This window comes from Epinephelus lanceolatus, chromosome 15 (genome assembly GCF_041903045.1).
Source record: "Epinephelus lanceolatus isolate andai-2023 chromosome 15, ASM4190304v1, whole genome shotgun sequence".
NCBI lineage: Eukaryota > Metazoa > Chordata > Actinopteri > Perciformes > Serranidae > Epinephelus > Epinephelus lanceolatus.
The window spans coordinates 15,206,563-15,215,335 of record NC_135748.1 but is presented as its reverse complement, the minus strand read 5'-3'; positions in this window follow the sequence as shown (position 1 = coordinate 15,215,335).

The following is an 8,773-nucleotide window of genomic DNA, read 5'->3' as shown; positions in this document are numbered from 1 at the left end:
AAGATAATAATAGGGTTAATTGTTTGCACAAGACAATAACTTGTGTGAACAAGACAGTGGGTGCAGTTACATGCTGGCTTCTCATTCAGAATGAAATAAATCTGAATGAAATCATCTGGAATTAAAGTCTTTCTAGGTAGTTTACATGGGAAATATTCATTCCGAATGAGGGTTTACATGGGAGATCAGTTTAATCGCCTATATTCGGGTCTGCGCAAGGTTTGGGGCAGGGAAGATTTCTGATTGGATAGGGGGCAGGGTGGATGTTACGTGTTTACGTTTACCGGAAGAAAACACTGGAGTCCTCGCTCCGGATAACAAGAAGCTTGACAACGCCATTCTTGGTGCCTTTTTTGGACTTGTTTTGCTTATATTCTTGAAGCAGCAGTACGACAACAACCTTGTTCTGCTAATTCTTCGTCTGTTTCGGAATGAATATTTCCCATGTAAACTACCTGGAAAAACTTTAATTCGGAATGAGAAGCCATCATGTAACCGCACCCAGTATCTTGTTTCCATTAGCTTGTAACTCGTGCACACAAGATCATAAAATGTTACCACAAGATAGTAACAAGATAAAAGAAAAATCACTATTTGGGACTTTAGAGGCTTAATATTTTTTCAGTTTTATTCAATATTATAGTTTCACTCCACATTCTCAAACATTCCCTCCATACCTGCATGAATCAGCCCAAGTTTTTGATTAACCTCTCAGAATGATGGTTGATGTAACTCATCCAGATGCACCACAGTAGTTGGAGTGATAGCGTTCCTCTTTGATTGGACTCTCTGCATAACATCAGCATCATGTCAAGAGGTCCAGGTCGGCTCTGTGACAGCGAGACAGAATGTGATAAAACACAGCCTGCTTTAAAATGTTGTACTGTTAAAAAGTTTGAACTATTGTGGCTGTGCATTGAATTATGCATGCTGTTCATTATTCATGCACACTCATAAATGCATTATTCAATGTGCAAAAAGTCTGGTGTTCATTCACACAATTATAGCTTTAGTGGAACACTGAAATTTTATATAAGAGTTCATGAATGGTTAACCACTGATACTGGTGGCCGCGGGTAACCAGTCATCACCAATCATTTGAAAAGCGACATGGTTTTCTCTTCCCTCGGCTGAACCCGTCTAACCTCGGTTCAACCAGGAGCTCGGTTAATGGGCCAACATTTCTTCTCTCCATCATCTACACTCTTATGGGCCAAGAGGTGGTCAATAGCGTGACAGGAAGACGTCTATCTTGGAGGCTTTAATCAATACATTGGACAGCTCTCCCTCATCTTAGAGACCCTTGGGGCAAATCCAAGGTCAAAAAGAATGTAGCTACTACCCAGTAAATCTGACAACAGACGAGCCCCATGGTGATTTGCACCAAGATGTACTTCACTATTTATCCAAAACAGGCTTGACTAAAGTGAGTCAAGGGTTTATAGATGGATGCTGACCAGAGGGACATTTCATAAAGGAGGAAACACAGAACTAAAGCACAGGTCACGTCAATTCACAGTGGGAAAAAAAACAGACAAAACTTATGTTAAGGGCCACAGAGCAGTGTGTAGTAAACATGTATTTTGGAGGATAAAATAATAAAAACTACCAAAATCACTGCAATTAATGAAGCAGAATAGAACCGTGGGCAGCGAGACCGGCAGTATGCTTACGCTTTGACACGAGTAGAGGTGAACTCAGCCCTCCTCTGCTTGCTCAGTTTGTTGAAGACTATACCTATAATCATGCCAAGCCCTATTTTAGTAATGTGAATTCTCTCTGTGAGAGGGGAAAATTAATGTACGAGATGAGTAAGACACAACATGACATTACACAACTTTGAAATATCAAATGGGACCCCAGCCAGGTTATTTATTTCATAGCAAAGAAATAATTAACATTTTCTAGACATTAAACAGCCTCCATATGGTGGAAATACTGTTTGATTACCTTCAGGTTGGCTGACTGCCCTTCTTATATGTTCTCTTTTTAGCTCTGGGTGTCGGCTCCTTTGGTTTTATTCGAGTGGCATTTATAAAGACAGAACACACGGTGAAAATGCTGCAGCCATGGGTCAAAATTGTTTTTATTTCTTAGTTCTATTTTAATTTCAGTGCTTTCAAAGGTACATATTACATGTACATTCACCCGCCTTTTTATTAGGTACACCTGTTCAACTGCTTGTTAATGCAAGTAGCTAATCAGCCAAACACGTGGCAGCAACTCAATGCAGTTAGGCATGAAGACATGGTCAAGACGACCTGCTCAAGTTCAAACTGAGCATCAGGATGAGGAAGAAAGGGGATTTAAGTGATTTTGAATGTGGCATGGTAGTTGTTGGGTATTTCAGAAACTACTGCTCTACTGGGGTTTGCACACACAACCATCTCTAGGGTTTACAGAGGATGGTCTGAAAAAGAGAAAATATCCAGTGAGCAGCAGTTCTCTGGGTGAAAATGTCTTGTTGATGCCAGAGGTCAGAGGAGAATGGCCAGACTGGTTCAAGGTGATAGAAAGGCAACAGTAACTCAAATAACCACTCATTAGAACCAAGGTCTGCAGAAGACCATCTCTGAACAAACAACACATTGAACCTTGAAGCAGATGGGCTACAGCAGTAGAAGACCACACCTTGGCTAACAACAGGAAACTGAGGCTACAGTTCACACAGGCTCACCAAAACTGGACAATAGAAGATTGGAAAATCGTTGCCTGGTCTGATGAGTCTCGATTTCTGCTGCAACATTCAGATGGTAGGGTCAGAATTTGGCGTAAACAACATGAAAGCATGGATCCATCCTGCCTTGTATCAACGGTTCAGGCTGCTGGTGGTGGTGTAATGGTGTGGGGGATATTTTCTTGTCAAACGTTGGGCCCCTCAGTACCAACTGAGCATGGTTTAAATGCCACAGCCTACCTGAGTATTGTTGCTGACCGTGTCCATCCCTTTATGACCACAGTGTACCCATCTTCTGATGGCTACTTCCAGCAGGATAACACGCCACCTCACAAAGCTCAGATCATCTCAAACTGGTTACTTGAACATGACAATGAGTTCACTGTACTCCAATGGCCTCCACAGTCACCAGGTCTCAATCCAACAGAGCACCTTTGGGATGTGGTGGAATGGAAGCTTCGCATCATGGATGTGCAGCTGACAAATCTGCAGCAACTGCGTGATGCTATCATGTCTATATGGACCAAAATCTCTGAGGAATGTTTCCAGCAAGGGATCTAAATAGGTAAAAGGAATATTTCACCCCTCGAATCAAATACTCGCCCAGTGTGACTTTGAATTAGTGAAGAAAACTTTGTTTTTCTCACGTCTGCGGTGAACGAAGAATCCAACAACAAAAATTCTTCAAGAATTAAAGTCACAGGGGTCCGCAAACAGCAAAACTATATCAACACATGTTTACAAACACACATAACTCAGTATAATCAAAGTCTCATGTAGCCAGTCGTGTGCTCACTACTTTCCAAACAGACAGCTCTTTTCTGACAGGAAACTGAACTACAAGTGAAACTTATCAATGCTCTCTTAAAAGATAGACTCTATTGACAAAAACAGTAATTTACCTCACTGAACACAGGAGCTGCTGGTCTACCACTGCCTCCATTAGTTAGTTTTTGTTATTCTTGCGTTCTCCTCCTGACATACAACTCACTGCAAAACTGTGCCTTTAAAAATGTCCAGTCTGAGCGCAGTTTCATCTGATTAAGCAGGGAATTGTACCTAGGGACAGGAATAAAGTATTACTACATAGAAAGAGCCAATCTTCTCGCTGGTAGTCTCATTTGGGTTGCATACCATGATATAAAAGTTGACGGCTATCATACCGTACATTTGCTTATCTACGATACTGAAAAAAAATGGTTTCAAGTTTCAGTTATGGCAATAAAAGGTTTGTTAAACCAACAATAACCCTTCTGTTTTCACTCCTTTAAGGGTCATTCTGACTGTTGATAATATAAATTCTATAATACCGTGATACTGTGAAACCGTGATATTTTCTGAGAGTTATCGTACCATGAAATTCTCATACCATTGCAACCCTAATCCTTACACATATAGAGGTGTCATCACTTAGAAAACTCCTTGTAGCTGCTTTAAACCTCCTTTGTGAAAAAGAATTTCCTCAAAATCTTACTGAAGTAAGCCTGGTCTAACTGGTGACCTTGCTTTATGAAATACCTCTTTTGACCAGGTTAAGGCTCATTTATACTTTCGTTATGTACAAAAATAGATCCATTCTTTTCAAACGTAAATGTCACTGCCCTCATACTTCCATTCATCCTCTATAATGGCATAGATGCAGCCAATAGATGGCACTAGAGGGCAGAGTCAGAAGTTTCACACAACAACAAATGACGCAATGGTGAAGGAGGTCCTAATATTGTGCCTTTGAACTGAGGCAGCGTCGTAGATGGAGGTGGTCTGTGCAGCCATTATATACATCCAGACATGGATAGAGAATTATTTGCAATGTATATTAGCTTCCTATATATTATTATATTTTACCAATTTGTTCTGTTACACCATTATTTAAATGTCTTCGTCATCTCCTACAGTCATACCTTGCTTGAAATATGCTGCACTACCTCCATGACCTCCAGTGGTTCTGGAGTTCGAGAACTCATCTGTATCTGTAAGCTTTCAGAAAACCTGCACAAATACGGATCAAATGAAAACAAAGTATGGACAGAAGGCTCCGTCTGTCTCTGTATCTAATGTTGAGCATTTATGAGCCCTTAGACTGGAGTGATGAGTACAATCAGGATGTAAACCTCCTTTATGAAACTGATTTTCTTGAAAATAACCCTGATTATCTGAAGTAACCCTGGCTTACCTAGTGATCTGGCTCTCTGTGTTTGCTACCGTTGTTTGTTAGAAGTGAGGAGATCATCATTAAACAGTTGTGGCCATAGCTGCAAACCTCTACCAGGGGAGTAGGAACTCATGCTCCATCACCTCTATCATGGCTGACTCAATCTGCTGAGTGCACTAAGAGTGTAGAAAGCCTGGATGTGAGCTACAATGCTGCCGCACTTTCCCATATTCTCTGTTGCACCCATGACATGAGACGGTTGGTATGCAGAGCCCAGGCCCCTTTGGAGAAGAACAAAGATTGCCAGGTGAATGCATGATGGATAGTCGTCCTATACTGTATAAAATGACCAAGATCAAAGAGGCACTTTGCTTGGCATTCAAAACCTCCCACCTATCTTGTCAGCCTAAATCACAAAGCGGTGCTGCATCACTGGAGAGCATCCTCTTCCCCTACTATTCATAAATTCACTCCATTTTCCAAATTAAACTCTGATATTGTATATGACCACTGGCAGGCAAGTACACTTGCAAATAATAATGGGGTAAAATTTAGGAGCAAACATGAACACTAAGGCCAACAACAACAAAAAAACATTTTTTTCAAGGTACTAACTCTTATTAATATTCTTCTCCCTCTGCATCTTTAAAGTCACACTAAAACATTAACTTTCACATCACTAAACCACGTTTTTATTTCCTGTAAAACCTTTGTATGTAATTGTGGTTGTTACTGGAAACTTCCACCAATAACAGACCTTTTTCACAGCAGACATTTCAACTTGTCATAGCTGGGAACTAATAACAGGCGGAACCAATGGCACTAATGATGACTGTGCAAAATACACAATATAATGGAATGCAGCAATTATGGCCTGCTATAACATGTCGAAATGTCTCCTGTTAAAAACGCACTACACCATCTACAGTAAGTGCCAAATAAAACTGCCTCAACTTCTTGATGTCTTTTAAGCACTATCTTGTTCATGTCTTGTGTTCAAACAGGAAATATGAATTTATCCATACTTGAATGATAAGGTTTTGCTATATATCATTTTGGGGCCATAGAAACATTCAAAACAACAAGTTTAGAAGAAGGGAAGCGTATGAATTTCATATATTAGGTCTTTAACTAGTCTTAGTTGTCTGTCTCATCCACTGTTTGGTCTGGGATGGTTCCCACTGAAATGCTCAGGAAAGCGTCTGTATGCTGCTCTATATCGGAGGTGGGGAAGCTAACTGGATGAATATCTACCAAACTGACTGGTTAGTCTTTATCCCTGCATCTGTTCTCGGAAACCTCCAAGGCTAGAAAATTGAAGCCAATGCCAAACTGCCAAAAACTGCAGTTCATCCAATGGCCATTTTTGGCCCTGATCACATAGAAAGCATTTTAGCAGCCTTTTTGTAATTGTTTTTAATGAGAATTAAGCTTTTTGCTTGCGGTTTTTGTGTTGCGACACACCTTGCATTTCTGCGCTCTAGGTGCCTGGCATTTCCGCCAGTGTGCTCTGAACTCCTCGAGTTGAAAAAACTTCAACTCAGCAGGAAAAGTGTCCCAAGTCATTTCCTTTTTCATCATCTTTTCTCCCATTGTCCAATCAGATGACTTGAGAGGTGGGCCTTCTGTGGTGGTTTACAGTTGGTAAACAATGGAGGATAAACTGGTGGTAGTGGTTGCTGGATATCCTTGGGCCTGTATCACGAAGCGAGATCAACCTTTCCTGGGTTACCCAGACATATCCTGGGTTGACTAACCCTAACAATGGCAATCAGGATAATCGGTATCACGACGCTGGATATCAACTCGGTAACACAACCCAGTGTTGCTTTACCAAGAGCCGTGAACGCGCACGCAGCGGACCAATCACAATCATGAGGGAAGCGCAGCGTCACTGAGCGTCACTGAGCGTCCTCACAGAGCGCTGTATGTGAGGAAAAAAAAAGTATTTCTCGTGAGGATCAGAGATTAATTTTACTAAAATATGAGGAGGAGAAAAGCAACATTAGAGAAAAGGCCAACACCGTGGTGCAGGAGGAGGAAACATGCGTGGCAACGCATAACGGGATGAATAATGTTTAGTTTTAGTTTAGATTAGTTTATTTGCACATAATGTTAAAAACAGACAGTATAACATTTACAAGATTAAAAAAAGAAAAGTGCCGGAGAGGTTAGAAGCCACTCAAAGCTTATCAAAGAAATCACATAATAGAGAAGAAAAAAAAACGGGTCAGGAAAGAAGAAAAAGAGGAGAGAGGGAAAAGTCAAGGCAAAACAAGGTAGCAAATAAAATTATGTGTAGGTTAAATTACTCATCACTGGTTCAAGTAGCTACAGTACCTGTACCTGTACATCTGACACTGATCACACCCTTGAATCCCATGAAATCAATGCTGCGCAGATGAATTGCGTGTATTACAATTATCGTCTAACATCATTGCGCCTGATAAATTGGTCTTCTTTGTCATAATGTTATATATGCTACAATAAAGCTTAAAGCTGATGTCACAATTAAATCATATCAACACCAAATTGATAGTCTGAATAAAATCATCCTGATATTGAGCTGTGTTAGAAATTAACAGCTGCACAAAAATATACCTAGTCTCTCTCTTTAAAAAACAAGAAGGAAAATCCCTCAAACACCATGAAGTCCAGACATGATAGGCTACTTTCCACATTTCCAGCAGCAAAGCTGTCAGTTAGGCCCATTATCTTTAACAGGGATCATTTCCTCCAACAACACAAAATGTTGGCACTAATTAATGGTGCTATTAAGTGTCCGCAAATGATCAGTTTCTTTCTTATGAAGGGGTGGGATGACATTTCGACTTCTTTCCACTACTTTTTGAACAGTCTTTTCATTGTCTGTTGTTGCTTTCTTTTCTTTTTTAATGTTCAAAATAAACTTTCAAATCAAAATCAATCAAATTAATTAAACTTCCCGTCATGACTGGGCTGCATTTCTGTCATCGGAGTCATTTTTTTCCGAACAGCTGATTGGCCAGTGGGTGGTGCTTTTTATAGGATCAGATTCAACCCTGAACTTACCCTGCTCCGGAGCAGGATAGCCGTTCAGAGTAAGTTACCATGGTGATCTACCCCGATAAGAACTGAACCGGCTTCGTGAGACCGAAAACCCAGGGTTAACCCTGAAGTTACCTTGCTAAGACATTAATCCTGCTTCCTGATACAGGCCCCTGAGCTATAAGGACCGACAATAGACAGCAGGTTGTCAAGCTGCCCCCGGGTCATCCTAAAATATGCCTGGAAATGGCAATCATTGAGGCGAAGCTCCTGGACCAGCTAGTGGTACACCCCTTGATCCACCCGCTTCTTTAAGGTCTCATGTGACCACACTACTTACTGAGATTCAGCAAGCGTTTTTTTTCTTTCTTTGTTTGTTTTTTACTAGTGGCATTGAATTTAAAAAAAAAAAAAAAAAAAAAAAGCAGTGCTGTGACTGATTAGTCAGACAGTCAGTCCCCATTGACTCCTATATGAAAATGCCCAACTTCACAACAGAAATTAATATATTTACAGTGTGGTACAAAAACACGGTTTTGGTCTGTAGAGCTAATTTCAGCATTTATGACAACTTTCGTGGGAGCTGTGACTCAAAAAAAAAAGTTGTACCGACATCTCGTTTGCCATGTAAGTCAATAGGAAAAAGTTTTTGGGCCGCAGGGCATAACGTTAGTGAAATGCTTGACCACTGCGAAAATTGCATTAAAACCCCTCACACTTCTTGGGAGCCTGTTTTCAACAAGTGCAGCACCATCTTCACTTCACTATCACATTTACCCGCTGGTACTAGACAGTTGGGAAACCACATCATTCATAGTGGGTGTTTTCCCCCCATCGGCCACAAGGGGCAAAAGTGAGCCCATTAAACACAAACTGAGATTTTTGCTTTGTCAGGAGTGTTTCGTAAGTGTAGTTTC